Below are 17,199 nucleotides of genomic sequence, written 5' to 3'. Positions count from 1 at the left end.
TGTCATGCTCCTCTCCTGTCTGCTTAAATTGATAGCACTTTGAAGTCTCCTTTGGATTTCATAACGTTCACACAAATACAGATCCTCTGAGTGTTTATGTAGTTTGCTTTGTGTTGTCCCCTTTCCCAGAATAGCTAATATGTAAGCACCTGAAAATGTGGTACTGAGAGGAATAATGCTTAGAATTTTTAACTTTTATCTTGCTTGATAGCCTGTGTAATTATTTGTTTGTTTACCAATTCATTTCACATAATCTTGCGTACCAACTGATTTAGGCTTGGGACCGATTTTGTGGTTAGGATTTCTGGGTACTTTGGGGATATTTTTGGAGCAAGGCAGCTTTTCTCAGGGAGGTATGTGAAATTTCAAATAGAACTTTTCCAGCAAACATGTTGTCCCACATTTTGAAAAAGGAGAAAAGTGAATGAAGAAAGGAAGTGATGGTGTCCACAATAAATGATTCAGTGGAACAAATACAGGCCTGGTTGAGAGGAAGTTTTGAGTTAGCCTTGTATTCCCACAACTGATGGGTCTTAATTGTGGTTTGGTATTCAAATATTATTTAATGATTAAGTCACTAAATATCATTCATCAGTACTGTTGCTGGGCTTTAAGAAACTAAGAAATAGAAATGTAGAGAATTGCAATCTTACAGTTTTCAAATAAGCTGTTAATTTTGATTGTGCCCATTTGGATGTGCTGACTACAAGATAAACAAGAAAGAATTTGATAGAAAGGTTCTCCACTGAGGATAGGGCTTCATGTTATTTTTCTTCAAATGTTCTGAGTACTTAGGTTCTTTCAAAAGCAGTAGAAGCTGCAAGTGTTCACTACATGCGGAGCTGAACAGTACGTGTGAACTTGCTTGTCAGCTAGTATTACTAGATTCTTGGAAATGTTTACTAGTCACAAGCCATTCCTTTCCTTCACTCATGTAGAATAGGCACTCTTTAGCTTAACAAATAGCTAGTCTTAAAGTCTTGTGTGAAGGAAATGTAAGTTCCAGAGCTTGGCCAGTAAGATTCTTAGGGATCCTAATGCTTTTTATCAGGAGTAAGGTTAGCTAGCCCAGTGATGTTCAGCCTAATTGTTTTCTTAGTTCCTGTTAGCTTCTCTGATTATGAGCCAGATGTCTGCTGATATAAATACCTGTAGTGGAGCAACTGGCTGTGAGAACAGCCAGTAACATACAGCTGGCTGTGACAACGTACAGCAATTGGCTGCGACAAGACTCAGACCTGGGATTCTTTTTTCTTCTAAGTTGATGTCATTGCTGGGTACTTTTTAATTGTTTCAGTCCAGTTCCTCAACAAAAGAATGATGGAAAAAGGTGCTATGGTCTTCACATATTTTATTTTTCAACAGAGCATTTCTACTCAACAGAGCATTTTATAGTTTTCTTATAACAGTAAATGAAAAAATAATTTCAGCTATTTGAGCTTCCAAAAGAAATGCAGTTTTCTTATGTAAAGACATATTTTGCTGAAGAGATGTTTTTGATGGAAAACATGCCTGTTTTCTAGCAGGAACACCTGCAATTTGAAAAGTAGGAAGGAGGGAAAAATGTGCTGTAAAATCCATCCAAATTGAAAGGCAGTGATATAAGCTCTATAAAAAGGGAAATTTTAAAATACGGTATGTCCTGCAATGTCATGAGGAGATGCAAACTTTTAATAATTGCTACAAGTAGTGCACACATGATACAAAACAGGAGGAGGAAGACAGATAAGGGTGTGATGAGTCCTTTCTGCTTTTTTCTTTACTTCTCCCATTACCCTCTCCAGCTCCTCCCTTGAACATGGTTCTGTAGCGTGACTGTTTGCAATTAGCTTTTTCCTGCCGGTGCTTTTGTGACATTTACTATATTCACCAATACCGGGTTCACTCTAAAATGAACTCTCTTACCAGTGCATTTGAATGTTTATTGAATATTATCATCACATTCATGCCTAATCCTATGTGTCCTCCCTCCATGGAAGCTGCAGGGAACACTTTTTTTCTTGAAGTTGGATTTTAGAATACTCAGTACCCCTCATGAGCCATGCAGGATCTCACTGGATCTGACTCATTTTCAACAGCTGTCCAAATAATGTTGGCCAGCAACTGAACAATGTCAGTTGCTACCTCTACCTACCAATATAAGAATCTCCTAGCTGTCTAAATTAAGGCTATATCTATCCTAGTAAATTAAAACCTCTCCCAGGCACTGGGGCTGACCGGCAGATAATGCCATGCACATATGTGAGTAAACTCTCTTACCCTCCAAAAGCAGGGTGGTTGTGTACAAACTGCCTTTTAGCAATAGTTCCAGGAACACTGTGCCTCCCAAATCATGCTCATGAATTGTTTGGGAGAGGTACATAACAGAATTGGTTTAGGGAATATTTTAAGAATTTGCTTGTACAGACAAGTATGTTCTGGTGTTCAGGGATGTTTCTGGATATTGTTTAGTTCAGTACTATAGACGTAATCTTCAACAGAGTCTGAAAATCACAACATTTGGAAGAAATAAAAGGGTAACAAACAGTTCCCCTTGGGGAACTAGAGGGGTGACAGTGTACCAGAAATCAGTAGAAAAATATTTCAGTATGCACATTTTGAATTCTGTATATGTTCTTTAATGTTAGATAGATATTTGAGATGAGGGCTGATTCTTCGTAGGAAAACCTGAATTAATATCACAAGTGGTGGGGCTTGTTGCAGGCCTTACAAAGTGCAGTTTTATAGCCAGTATGTGTGTATAATGTGAGAATGAACAATAGTGATAGTATTCTCTGGCCCTAAAGCTTAAACGCAGATTACAAGTTAAGTGTTCTTTACTAAGGGAAATGTATAGAAGGCAAAGGATGCGTGAAACTCTGGAGCTGAACCCATATAACTCCTAAGTGTTCTTTCAAGGTATGACTTGCAGACATTTGCATAGCATTCCCTTCCTTGTTATTCATCACCTTGGAAGAACGTTTTATCCTTGGTTGATAGCATATTTAGGATAGTCCATTACTACATCTTAATGAAAAACAGGAGCATTCCGTTTTTAGGAGAATGACTTTGTTCTTACAGTCATCTGATATTTGTCTATGGATTTTTTTTAGATACATTTAGATATATCTGCTTTCTTGCAATAACTGGAGCAATTCCTACAGGCCTATATTGTGAGGCTTTTTCTGTAAGGAAACAGCGTTTCGTGTTCCAAAGAACTTCTGGTCTAAGAAGACCCACCGAATAGACACTGAAAGGTTCTCTTCTTCAGTATCTCAATGAACACCATGGTAGAGTGTCTCTTTGAAGTTACTCCTGGCATGCAGAATTAATCAAGTCATCCTCTTAGTGGTTGAAATTCATAATTTTACATCCATTAAGTGTATATACTACTTTCAGTATCCCTTAATTTAATCTTAAGCGGAGCACTGGGCTCATAGACTTAGACTGAACCTTTTGCATAAAGGGAAGTTTTAGAGAGTGTGAAGATTTGGTTGGAGAGTGTGAAGATTTGGTTTGAACAGTGAAATAAGGTTTTCTCTTCAAGGCTTTTAAATATGAAAGATGATGTACCCTTGCCTTGTATAAGCTGTTGTCCTGGTTTCGGCTGGGATAGAGTTAATTTGCTTCCTAGTAGCTGGTATAGTGCTGTGTTTTGGATTTAGTATGAGAATGATGTGATAACACACTGACGTTTTAGTTGTTGCTGAGCAGTGCTTACACTGGGCAAGGACTTTTCAGCTTCCCGTGCTCTGCCAGGTGCACAAGAAGCTGGGAGGGGGCACAGCCAGGACAGCTGACCCAAACTGGCCAAAGGGCTATTCTATACCATATGACATCATGCTCAGTATATAAACTGGGGGGTGTTGGCCAAGGGGCAACGATCACTGCTCGGGAACAGGCTGGGCATTGGTCAGTGGGTGGTGAGCAATTGCATTGTGCATCACTTCTTTTGTACATTCTATTATTATTATTATTATTATTATTATTATTATTATTATTATTATTATTACTATCTCTTCCCCTGCTGTCCTATTAAACTGTCTTTATCTCAACCCATGGGTTTTACTTTTTTTTCCTGATTCTCTCCCCTGTCCCACGGGGTGGGGCAGGGAAGGTGAGCAAGCAACTAGTGCTTAGTTGCTGACTGGGATTAAACCACGACAGTAATTTTTGGTGCTCAGTGTGGGGCTTGAAGGGTTGAGATGACGACAGATCTGACCAGAGCGTGTTAAAACAAATTTGTTATAAGCATTCATTATATTAGCTTAGTAGTCACTGGTCACAATGTTGATTTACTTGCTTTCAGAGTTGTTGTATTTGTTCTCAGATTTGTGTTATGTAACACCTTACTTGCCGTCTATACTGTTTATCAGTATTTATGTGTTGTTTATCACTTCTAGGAGGTGGATTAAGGTTATGGCTTTGCTGTACTGTGTAGCACCGGCTTATGGTAGGGTAAAATTGTTGGTCGTGAGATCAATGTCGTATTTGTATTCAGCATTACCATCTACTCTGTACTTTGGGAGCCATCTATCGGATATTATTAATAATTACACTTTTTACTTTTTCTTCTCGGAGAGCCAGCCGTTGGGGGAGACATTTTCCTCCATCTTTCCCTTCCTCTCCAGGCTAATTACAACAGCTCTTGAGAATTTTGAATATTCTTGGGATGTTCAAACCAGCATGTTTCTATTGCTATGTCTCCTGAATGAGTGTCAGGTCTTGCTTAGGGATAAACAACTATTTAAGAATACTACAGTTACTCCACCCCTCATGACAGGCACTGCAGCTACTCAGACCCTGGTGACAGGCACTGTGGCTACTCCAACCCCTGCGACAGGCACCGTGGCTACTCAAACCCTGGCAACAGGCACTGCAGCTGAACCAGAGAACCAGCCTGTGCTGGTATCAGTCGCCCCCATACACAAGAATGAATCTTGGAAGCAAAAGTGACCTTGTTTAGTAAGGAATGAAGAAGCTTCTCCTAAGAGGGAGCAGGAGGGAGAAGCGTACTGCCCTGGCAGCGAGGAGGCAGCTACTCTAAAGCAGAGCCATCACGAGAACAGGAGGAGGAAGAGGAAGAATTCTCTGCTTCCCCCCGAGGAAGAACTCGATGAAAGGGTTCCCCGTCTTCCTCGGAGGGAGAGGAAGAACTCATAAAAGAGATGGTAACCACCCGATCTCTATCCCTGAGTGAGCTGCGAGATATGTGAAAGGATGTCAGCTGTCATCCAGGCGAGCACATTGTCACCTGGCTGCTCCGATGCTGGGATAATGGGACGAGTAGCCTGGAATCAGAGGGTAAGGAAGCCAAGCAGCTGGGATCCATTTCTAGGGAAGGGGGCATTGACAAAGCAATTGGAAAAGAGGCACAAGTCCTCAGCCTCTGGAGGCAACTCCTGTCAGGCATGAAGGAAAGGTATCCCTTCAAGGAAGATGTTATATGTCATCCAGGCAAGTGGATCACCATGGAGAGAGGTATCCAGTACCTGAGGGAATTAGCCATGCTGGAGGTGATTTATGATGACTTGGACAATAGGCACTTATCCAAAGATCCAGATGAAGTCAAATGCACATGACCCATGTGGCGGAAGTTTGTATGAGCGCACCATCATTGTATGCCAACTCATTGGCAGTAATGACCTGGAAAGATGGACAAACGGTGGATGAATTGGCTGGCCAACTCTGGCAATACAAAGACTGTCTCTCTTCCTCCCTCGTCTTGGCTGTGGAGGAACTGTCCTGAGAGTTCTCACAATTCAAAGAGGATACATCCTACTCCTCACCTGTTCGGACCAGTATCTCAGCTATTAGGAGTCAGCATTCCTCTGCTCAAGAGAGAGGGTATAGAGGGTACACACCACAGGGCACCCTGTAGTTTTATCTGCGTGACCATGGAGAGGATATGAGGAAGTGGGATGGAAAACCTACCTCAACCCTAGAGGCACAGGTATGTGAATTGCAAGGAAAAAAATCACACAAGGAGGTTCTTCCAGGAAAATTGCTGCTCCGGTTTCCAGTGGACAGTTCTCCAGACAGAGTAAGAGGGCTGATCTTACTCCTGATTTTAATGAAGGAACTCCTGACTCGTGTGTACAAGAAGTGGGTAATGAATACTATGACTAGAGGAGCCCTGCCTCCAGCCAGGAGGAGGAAAGTGACAACCAGGTTTACTGGACTGTGTGGATTCGATGGCCTGGCACATCAGACCCAAAGAAGTATAAAGCTCTAGTAGACACCGGTGCACAGTGTACCCTAATGCCATCAAGCTACATAGGGGCAGAACCCATCTGTATTTCTGGCATGACAGGGGGATCCCAACAGCTAACTGTATTGGAGGCTGAAGTGAGCCTAACTGGGAATGAGTGGCAAAAGCACCCCATTGTGACTGGCCCAGCGGCTCCATGCGTCCTTGGCATAGACTACCTCAGGAGAGGGTATTTCAAGGACCCAAAAGGGTACTGGTGGCCTTTTGGTATAGCTGCCTTGGAGACAGAGGAAATTAAACAGCTGTCTACCTTGCCCAGTCTCTCGGAGGACCTTTTTGTTGTGGGGTTGCTGAAGGTCGAAGAACAACACGTGCCAGTCACCACCACGACAGCGCACTGGTGGCAATATTGCACCAACCAAGACTCCCTGATTCCCATCCATGAGCTGATTCGTCGACTGGAGAGCCAAGGAGTGATCAGCAAGACTCATTCACCCTTTAACAGTCCCATACCGCCAGTGTGAAAGTCTAATGGAGAGTGGAGGCTAACAGTAGACTGTTGTGGCCTGAATGAAGTCACGCCACCGCTGAGTGCTGCCATGCCAGACATGCTGGAACTTTAGTATGAACTGGAGTCAAAGGCAGCCAAGTGGTGTGACAGAATTGATATCACTAGTGTGTTCAATCCCTTTGGCAGCAGAGTGCAGGCCACAATTTGCTTTCACTTGAAGGGACATCCAGTACACCTGGAAATGACTGCTCCAAGGGTGGAAACACAACCCTACCATCTGCCATGGACTGATCCAGACGGCACTGGAACAGGGTGAAGCTCTGGAACATCTTCAGTACATTGATGACATCATCATATGGGGCAACTCAGCAGAAGAGGTCTTTGAGAAAGGGAAGAAAATAGTCCAAATCCTCCTGAAAGCCAGTTTTGCCATAAAACAAAGGTCAAGGGACTTGCACAGGATATCCATTTTTTAGGAATAAAACAGCAAGACGGACATTGGCAGATCCCAATGGATGTGATCAACAAAGTAACAGCCATGTCCCCACAAACTAGCAAAAAGCAAACACAAGCTTTCTTAGGTGTTATGGGTTTTTGGAGAATGCATATTCCAAATTACAGTCTGATCGTAAGCCCTATCAAGCGACCTGGAAGAAGAATGATTTCAAATGGAGCCCTGAGCAACAACAAGTTTTTGAACAAATTAAATGGGAGGTAGTCCATGCAGTAGCCCTGGGGCCAGTCTGGGCAGGGCAAGATGTAAAAAATGTGCTCTACATGGCAGCCGGGGAGAATGGCCCTACCTGGACCCTCTGGCAGAAAGCACCAGGGGAGACTCGAGGTTGACCCCTAGGGTTTTGGAGTCGGGGATGCAGAGGATCCGAGGCCCACTATACTCCAACTGAAAAAGAGATATTGGCAGCATATGAAGGGGTTCGAGCTGCTTCAGAAGTGGTTGGTACTGAAGCATAACTCCTCTTGGCACCCCGACTGCTGGTGCTGGGCTGGATGTTCAAAGGGAGGGTCCCCTCTACACATCATGCAACTGATGCTACGTGGAGTAAGCGGGTCGCACTGGTCACACAACGGGCTTGGATAGGAGACTCCAGTCACCTAGGAATCTTGGAAGTGATCATGGACTGGCCAGAAGGCAAAGATTTTGGAATATCACCAGAAGAGGAGGTGACGTGCTGAAGAGGACTCACTGTACAATAAACTACCAGAAAATGAGAAGCAGTATGCCCTGTTCACTTATAGGTCCTGTCGTATTGTGGGATAGCATCAGAGGTGAAAGGCTGCTGTACAGAGTCATAAACGGCAGGTCGCAGAAACTGCTGAAGGAGAACGGGAATTGAGTCTGTTTGCAGAGGTGAAAGCCATTTAGCTTGCTTTAGACATTGCTGAACGAGAAAAGTGGCCAGTGCTGTATCTCTATACTGACTCATGGATGGTGGCAAATGCCCTGTGGGGGTGGTTACAGCAATGGAAGCAGAACAACTGGCAGCGCAGAGGCAAACCCATCTGGGCTGCAGCATTGGGGCAAGATATTGTTGCTTGGGTAGAGAGCCTGGTTGTAAAAGTACATCACGTAGATGCTCACGTACCCAAGAGTCGGGCCACTGAAGAACATCAAACAACCAGCAGGTGGATCAGGCTGCTAAGATTGAAGTGGCTCAGGTGGATCTGGACTGGCGTGAATTAGGGTGAATTAGTAGGGTGAATTAGGGTGAATTAAGGGTGAATTATTTATAGCTTGGTGGGCCCATGGCACCTCAGGCCATCAAGGAAGAGATGCAACATATAGATGGGCTCGTGATCGAGGGATGGACTTGACCATGGACGCTATTGCACAGGTTATCCATGAACGTGAGACATGCTGCAGTCAAACAAGCCAAGCGGTTAAAGCCTCTCTGGTATGGAGGGCGATGGCTGAAATATAAATATGGGGAGGCCTGGCAGATTGATTATATCACACTCCCACAAACCTGCCAAGGCAAGCACCTTGTGCTTACAATGGTGGAAGAAACCAACGGGTGGCTGGAAACATATCCTGTGCCCCATGCCACGGCCCGGAACACTATCCTGGGCCTTGAAAAGCAAGTCCTGTGGCAACATGGCACCCCAGAAAGAATTGAGTCAGACAACGGGACTCATTTCCAAAACAACCTCATAGACACCTGGGCCAAAGAGCACGGCATTGAGTGGGTATATCACATCCCCTATCATGCACCAGCCTCTGGGAAAGTCGAACGATACAATGGACTGTTAAAGACTACACTGACAGCAATGGGTGGTGGGACGTTCAAACATTGGGATACACATTTAGCAAAGGCCACCTGGTTAGTCAACATTAGGGGATCTGCCAATCGAGCTGGCCCTGCCCAATCAAAACTTTTATGTAGTGTAGAAGGGGGTAAAGTCCCTGTAGTGCACATAAAAATATGCTGGGGAAGACAGTCTGGGTTATTCCTGCCTCAGGCAAAGGTAAACCCATTTGTGAGATTGCTTTTGCTCAAGGACCTGGGTGCAGTTGGTGGGTGATGCGAAGGATGGGGAAATCTGATGTGTACCTCAAGGGGATTTGATTTTGGGAGAGAATAGCCAATGAACTGAATTGTATGATGTTAATTGCTATATAATACTGTATGTCATCATTTCTATGGTTGCTATATGCCATATCAATGGTATTACAGTAAGAACCACCCAGATTAATGAAGAATGAATTTTGATGAAACTGAGCAAAGTGCAGCAGTGATGGAACCAGAACTGGCTTCAGCATGCAACAATCCAACCCCACACACCACCTCTTCTGCCCTGAAGGACTGTTGTGACAGATGGAGCCCAAAGTCATGGACTAAATGAACTAAATGGACATTTTAGAGAGATCGCCCATAGACTAAGGGAATGATATCTGTGTGTATATATCAAAAGACAGGCGAAGTGATGGTGATTAATTTGAATGTATTGGAACGTGTAGGACCTGGGCATGACATAGATGGTATAGAATAAGGGGTAGATACTGTCCTGGTTTCAGCTGGGACAAGGTTAATTTTCTTCCTAGTAGCTGGTATAGTGCTGTGTTTTGGATTTAGAATGAGAATAATGTGATAACACACTGACATTTTAGTTGTTGCTAAGTAGTGCTTACACTGGTCAAGGACTTTTCAGCTTCCCATGCTCTGCCAGGTGCACAAGAAGCTGGGAGGGGGCACAGCCAGGACAGCTGACCCAAATTGGCCAAAGGGCTATTCCATACCATAGGACGTCATGCTCAGTATGTAAAACCGGGGGGTGTTGGCCAGGGAGCAGTGATCGCTCCTCGGGGATGGGCTGGGCGTCGATCAGTGGGTGGTGAGCAATTGCATTGTGCATCACTTCTTTTGTACATTCTTTTATCATTATTAGTGTTGTTGTTATTGTTGTTGTTGTTGTTGTTGTTGTTGTTGTTGTTGTTATTATTATTATTATTATTATTATTATTATTATTATTATTATTATCTTTTCCTCTCCTGTCTTAATAAACTGTCTTTATCTCAACCAACAGATTTTACTTTTTTTTCCCCAATTCTCTCCCCTGGGTGAGGGTGAGCAAGCGGCTTTGTGGTGCTTAGTTGCTGGCTGGGGTTAAACCACGACAACTGTGCTTTTTCTCAATTTTATATTTTAAAAAACTTTTTGGAAGTGTGTCTCACTGAATTGTATTTTTTTGTAATTTCAAGCATGTGCAGTTTCAAACACATTCATTAATCACTGACTTCACAGCAGTTTTGCCTGTGAATTGAATATGCTGAGTGACAGTATCTTTAATATATAGTTAATGTTTTTCCTATTGTAATTCTTCAAATTTCAACAGTCTTAATCTTGGTTTATTTCCTAAAGTACAAATAAATCTTTTCCCCATTGTTGTGTGTAGCTAATGGCATAGTGTTTTTCTCAATATAAACTATACTTAATTTGTTAAATAAACAAAATCTTTAATATGAACAGGCGGATATAGTCTGATATAATGACACATGGAATTAAGATGACAAATTATCCAGCATGAATGTGGTTGACAGCATTTTTGCAGAAATCTGAAATATTTGTACCCCAGAGCCAGGAAGTGCTCTTCAGTATTCTATCAGAAATCTCAATGCATAAGGTAGTTTCTAAGTTTTACATCTGTCCAGCTCTTTTTTATGGATTAACTGCTTGGCATAGTAGACAGTATTTCCATTTTTCCTAGTTACTTGGTTATCTTTCTAAAAGATTAAAACACAAGTTCTGGGCTCAACTCAAAAGCCACTGGGGAGGCTCAGTGAACTGCCTTAAGCAAAAGGTCTGATGGCAATAGTCCCCTTCAGTCATGAAACCTATCTTTTATTTAGCACAGAGAAAATACAAACCTTGTTCTCTTGGTATTAGTTATTGTGAAATTCAGGGCCTGGACTCACAGAAGTATTGATTTGACTGGCTATACGGATCATAAAAGTCTAGGGCTAATTTGTGCCTTTGGTCACTTCAATGTCTTATAACTGTGAGTATTTAGATTTAAATTAATTGGCTCTTGTTAATTGAAAAGCATACAAATAAAGATGTTGTTTTCAGTGTGTCTGTCCAGACTCTTTTCTCAGGGCAATTTCAGCATTGTCCTCAAGACCATGCTCACAGGGTATGCAGGAACCAGACTACAAATACTGGTTCCATTGTGAAAGCCCAGTGGGATCTGTATGTCCAGACAGCCCAGTGGATTAACACACTGCCAGTCCTGGTCTGCATTTCCTTACTACCTTTAATGTTTCTCTCCCTAAGTGAGCTTCTGAGAGCCTCACTGAAAGCAGGCTAGTGCTGCACAGGCTGTAGTGTGCTCTTGGTTGAGGTCTGCAGAAGAAAAAGCCAAATCATGTCTGCGCTGCCCAAGCCACTCTCTGCCCTGCTGGAAGTCACTACAATAAAGATGGCACTTGGGTGCTCCAGAGATTGCCTGACAGAAAGGTGAAAGACAGAGAAAAGAACAAATGAAGTTAGGATACCTGTACACTGCCTGCAATTCCTTCCAATATCATCTTTATTTCTACCGTTTTCCGTAAGAAGAAACTGACTTGAAGGTTAGTGATGTAACATATGGGGCCTCTGAGCCATTATCACTCTTGGGAAGATTCCAGAGCTCTCTTTTCTGGTAAAGAAGCGCAGCATAGTGGCTAGATAGGAAACCAAAACCAGTAGTCAGTCATCCCTGACGGAACAGAAAGCTGCTGAAGAGATTATAAAACAAAAGTAGGCATAGCTGCTGACTGCTGAAGATCATTTATCCTGTATATTCAGTTTTTTCCATCTTTGGAAGTAAGAAAATGCTGACATTTAAATTGTTGACATTAAATAAGTGTTGGGGTAACACTGGCAAAGAAACGTGTTCATGCCTTCCTTTTGTCCTGTGGAGAAAGCTGAAATCTTTCAGGGAAGCCCTTCCTGAGATTCCAGCCCTAGGGATATAAGATGTTGGCATTTTGTTCATGACCAAAGGTAATGAACTGAAAACACAAATAAGTAATGTTTTTTAGGAAAACCATGCAGCTGTGATACCCCTGAGACACTGTCTCAGGGAATGTAATTCTCTTTTGAAAAGTTCGGGAGCACTGCAGTACTTCCAGGTCTTTTAAACAAATGCAGTTGACCATAAGATGGTGCAGTACAGGACATCTCAAGGATTTTGGTTGTGTGCAGTGATTTTAAATATTGGACTTCTTCCTAAAACTGAAGGAACTGGACTTGGTGACTTTACAGAGGTTAATTGCCCTTCATGGTGGATTGTTAAAATTTGATCTACAAAAACTATTTATTCTTCTAAAAATATATGAAAATAAGAGGTATTATGAAAAAAATGGAATAAAAGGAGATCTCTACATAAAGGTAAGAAGGAAGCAGATTAAATAGCCATTAATCTTAGAAGCATAATATATGCAAGAAAAAGCTAGACAAACCAAACCAGAATGTAAATAATGGAGGATGAGGGAGGAAAAAAAGGAACATGATATGAGAATGCAGTAATTTTATTGTTGTTTTGTATTATCTAAGATAACTTTTAATTTTCTTTTCTACTGAAAATATTGTATGTTGATAGTGTTTTAACAAAGGGATTGTTCCTTTTGTTTTTATGGAGAAACGGAGTAGGATTTTCTGTGATTAAAAGAAGCTGCCACAGGTCTGTGCTTAAGAGATGGGAGTGGGGTTCTGAGCAATACGTGATGATGAGTGAGAGAGCGGCACTCGTCAGCAGAACTCGGTATAAGCTTTGGCTGGGGTAAGGCATAACTTGAGTGTGTATATCTTACATGGATTTTGACAGCACCACTCTAGAAAACGAATCTGACCCAGTCTGGAGAGTGTGTTGAGCCTTACACAGCTGCGATGACAGGTTAAAGTCCAAGCGCTGGTGCAATGCTGTCCGTAAGTTGTGTACTTCTGCGGGAAAGGTTCATGCGAGGTCACGGCAGTGGTAGGGGTCCGCCAGCGCCTTTCCCCAGCTTTCTCCTACGGCTGTGCCCCAACCGCACACACATGGCTAGGGGCAGAAGCTGTTAAGAGCCTCATAATATGTGTGTGGCTTTGCTGTGAAGACCTGGCACCCAGGCTTTTTTAAATAAGTAGCAGTCTCACTGTTCCTTTGGGGGGCTTGGGAGCACAGCTCTGCTGACCCTCTAAAAGCAGTAAGCATTCTGGTAGCTTTGAGACTGACTGTGTGAAAACACCTTGAGTCCACAACTTATCGTGCCTGGCCTTTGTGCTGGATACTTGGAAGAAGTGGTTTTGTGCCTCCTAAGTGATGTGCTCCCCTCCCACATGTAGGCACCAGCCCGGCTTGCAGGGACAGAAGCATCAGTATGGGAATGGAGTTCTTAATGTCTTGATGTCTTCTGCTAACACATCTAGCTTTACATCAATACCCAGTTATGATTGATTAGGGCTTGATATTTTCAAGAAAGGCCATTGATTAATATTTGTGGAGCTCATTAAAAGCATGATCATACATCTACACACGTATCCTATTAAGGCGTGCAATATAATGTGCAATGCAATTAGCTGTGGGGCAGTGAAGATTAAGCAGCACAGGATCTTTCTTCCAAATTGTATGCTGCTGTTTATTATTTCTGGGACTGCAGTTCTCTTTCCTCAGTCTGATTCATTCTGAGTCATATAAAACACATCCTCATTGAAATGGGGTGCACAGCAGCAAGGGCTGTCATGCTAGTTCTGCACCATTAGGTAATTGTTTGAGTCTTTTCTAGTGGAGATGTCTGTAACACAGGCAGTACAAAAAGACGAGGAGAATGTGGGCGTCTGGTGGGAGGATTCAAAGTTAGAGGAAAAATACCTGTTAGAAAAACTTCAGCTTGAGCTTGCTTATTACAAACTCGCCAATATTTCCATTTAAAAATATTTGTACAATGTAATTCGACATATGGAAATGATTGTTCATATGAAGAATTAATCCTCTTTATTACAGTGAAAAAGGACCATGAAGATTCATCTCTTTGGGGGTAGATTTGGGACCCAGTGTGATAGTGTATCGGTTCTTATGACAGACATTAGTGAAATGGTATTTAAAATGTGTCTCAGAAATCAGAAAGTGGGCTGCTAGTAATGTTGGTGATTTTTATGGGTTAACTCATCAGTCCTATTGATAACAACACAGTGACTTTTATGCATTGTTTTAATCCTTCAGTCTCATTTGGTAAGAAATGTAATAGGGCGTACTCTGATTTACAAACAGGGTTACCCTCCTTGTATGAAAGGTAGAATTTGAAGCAGATAGTACTACAGTAAATATATTTTAAATTGGTTTTCTCATCTACTTACTAAAATTCCAAAGCTGTTTACTCAGAAATAGGCAGCCTACTCCTCCACTACTCGGAGAGATATCAGATTAAACAAAACAGCCACCAAGGATAGCACATCAGAAGTGACGTCTGTAGTCACAAAGGGAGGTATTTATGCAGGGATGAGGCACTTCCCTCCCCCATGCTGTGAGCAAGTCAAGAACAATCATTATGGATAGCTGAAAAATAGCCTCTTCCCTCATCTTGCTCAAAGGAGAAGAAGAAAATGTCTGGGTGGTTGATTTGGAGTAAGAAGTAGAGCAAAACAGAATGGCTGACATGAAATATGCTTTATTTTTAAAGTGTTGGTTGAAGTACAGTCGATTTGATTTGCTTTGATAGCAGCAGGGATTTACATTAGATAGAAACATGAATAGAACTGCGTGAACAACAAGAAGGGACAGTTACTGTGTTAGTGCAAAAAAGCCAGAACACAACACTAATAATGAAAATATTTAAAATAAAATTAAATAATATTATTGCTTTTCCTTTCTTGGAAGTAGTGTACTATATAAAGCTAAAATGTGTAAGTCTGTTGTTTTACATGTAATACATCTCTTATTTATTTTAAATCCCTTTTTGCTTTGAGATACCTTCCACGGCTACGAATTATGAGAGTGTCTTTTTTAACTGTGTAGCTTTCGGTAAAATCCATTATCAGTTCTTAGTTTGAATTCAGTTCACATCGTCTTCTCATAGGCTATAAAGAGGTTCAATCTGTTCCAGAACAGTAATCACAGTCCATTAAACTCTGTTCCCTGTAGTCTTTGTTCCCAGTTACATGTGATGCTGTAATTGCGTGTGTGTGAGAGGGAAAAAATCTTTAAGCAGCCTTGCAAAATTGTCATGAAGATTTACCAGTGCAGGCAAAATGTATGCTTGCCTTCCCTTTAGAGTGATGATAATTTCCCTGGAAAATTTGAAAGTGATTCACTTGCCCAATTAAAAAAACAGAAAAGCACCCCCAGCCTCCCCCCAGACCAACCCCATCCTGGAGGAGTAGATTTTTGCAAAACTGTATCTCAGAGAAGTATTCCTATATTAACTCAGTAGTGTTCTTGATCACCAACTTAATCTGCACGCCATGAAGAGAAGCTAGAAAAAAAATAGCCTTTCATGTTAACTTCAGAGAGAATGGAGTCCATGATCTAAAAGGTTGTCTCTGTAGATTGAAGGCCTGATATTTTTCTGCTACATCAAACCTGGTTTGAACAGCTTTAGCTCCATTGATTTCAGCAGGGCGGGTCATAAATCTGGTGTAAGATCATAAGCTTATTGACAGATTTAACTTAAATAATAAATACAGTAATAAAGGATGTTAGATTAAAGCTGCAGCCCTATGTGATTTTCAATGTGTTTTCAGTGTAGAGGGATGAAGTATCTGAAAAATGGGTGTCAGCTGAGCAGCCTGTCTGATCATAGTAGTTGAGAGAGCTGCAGAAGAAGTAGATCTCTACTGTTTTTCCATGCCCTTTCTACTGTTAACACTATTCTCAGCATAGTGGAGTATACTGTGGAGAGCTTCAGAGAAGTGAGGGTATTTTGCTTTTTATTTAGCTGTGTAAGATAAATCTGTTCAAATGAAGAATACTGAAAGAATGAGTTTAATCAGAGATGTTGATCTGTTTACCATTTTAGCCCCAGCTCATTCATATGTTTGACTTGAAATGAGCAAGTTAGTTTGGTTTCAATGGGCTACTCACATACAGTTCACATCTTTAGTTGTTTTCCTGAAATAATACCAATGCGTTCTGCAGTTAATAGGCTCAAGCCTAACAGTCTCAGACCTATAATCAGCTCCAGACCTTGCACGGTATGGCTTGAGGTCTTTGGTCTTTTGTGTAGGCTGCCTTTTCCACAACCTACTGGACAGTAAATTCATGCGGTGCTGTTACAACCAGCTTTAATTTCTTGTCTTAAAGAGAAAATACTTATAGCTTAGTGGAAAAATAATTGCAGCAAGTTTCAAGAGAGTGAGAGCTCTGATGCTGAATGGTAAGATGCTGGTCAAGAGAACACCCTGGCCATCCTTTTCCTGCATTATTCTGCTGGGATTCATAGAAGTGTAGCCTGTTCCTTTCAAGGCACAAGGGAGTCCCTGGAATTAGTGTTGCAGTCCCTCTTGAGGAGTATTGGCTATTACAGAATGGAAAGGAACTTCTAAAGGTAATATATGGGGAGTTGCCATAGGTATTTCTCTTTTTATAAAAACAAGCACAATCAAACTGCAGTATCTACCTATTCTCTTCTTCCCAAAACAAATGCTTTACTGATATTTTCTAAAAAGAATCAATACCTGCTAGCAAGATATTATTCCTGAGGAACCATACAGAAACATGCAGTGTATATGCATGGAGGAAAGACAGAAATCTGGTGAAGAAATAAATCTCAATTTTCAGTATTCAATTCTTTATTCTATAACAAAAGAGAAAAGTCTATTTTATGAAAATATTTTGACAGTGTCCTTTTAAATGTAAGCTTTGATTTCAAGGCAGTTAATTTGCAGCATGGTTTGACTGTGAAACAGACATAGTAATTATCTGGCCTGTTCTTCCTTTTTTGTATAACAAATTTGTTTAATTGGAAATTGGATAGCAACTTGAAACCGACTATACTTGGTGTGTATTTGGGTGAAATGGAAA

This window comes from Mycteria americana, chromosome Z (assembly GCF_035582795.1).
Source record: "Mycteria americana isolate JAX WOST 10 ecotype Jacksonville Zoo and Gardens chromosome Z, USCA_MyAme_1.0, whole genome shotgun sequence".
NCBI classification, from domain to species: domain Eukaryota; kingdom Metazoa; phylum Chordata; class Aves; order Ciconiiformes; family Ciconiidae; genus Mycteria; species Mycteria americana.
Note: the sequence above shows the minus strand (reverse complement) of the source record.